A 252-nucleotide genomic window follows, 5' to 3' on the forward strand; every position below is an offset into this window, starting at 1 on the left:
CTCTTAGGGGACAGACAATAAAAAAGAATAAAAAAGAAGAAGAAGAAAGCTCGATGTCCCTTCTTGATTAAGGGCCAAACCTGAACAACTAGTTATAAAGGATAATTGTGCCCCCCCGGTTTTGTCCTGAAGCCTGGGACAGGAGCGAACTGCCACTTGCACTGGATTTCTTTGGGAACAAGCGGCTGCTCTCCCACTTTCGTCTTTGCATCCGGCCAGTGAGTCGGGCTCTTTCCAAAAGAAAAAAAAGGG

This window comes from Alligator sinensis, unplaced genomic scaffold, assembly GCF_000455745.1.
Source record: "Alligator sinensis unplaced genomic scaffold, ASM45574v1 scaffold46_1, whole genome shotgun sequence".
Classification (NCBI taxonomy): domain Eukaryota; kingdom Metazoa; phylum Chordata; order Crocodylia; family Alligatoridae; genus Alligator; species Alligator sinensis.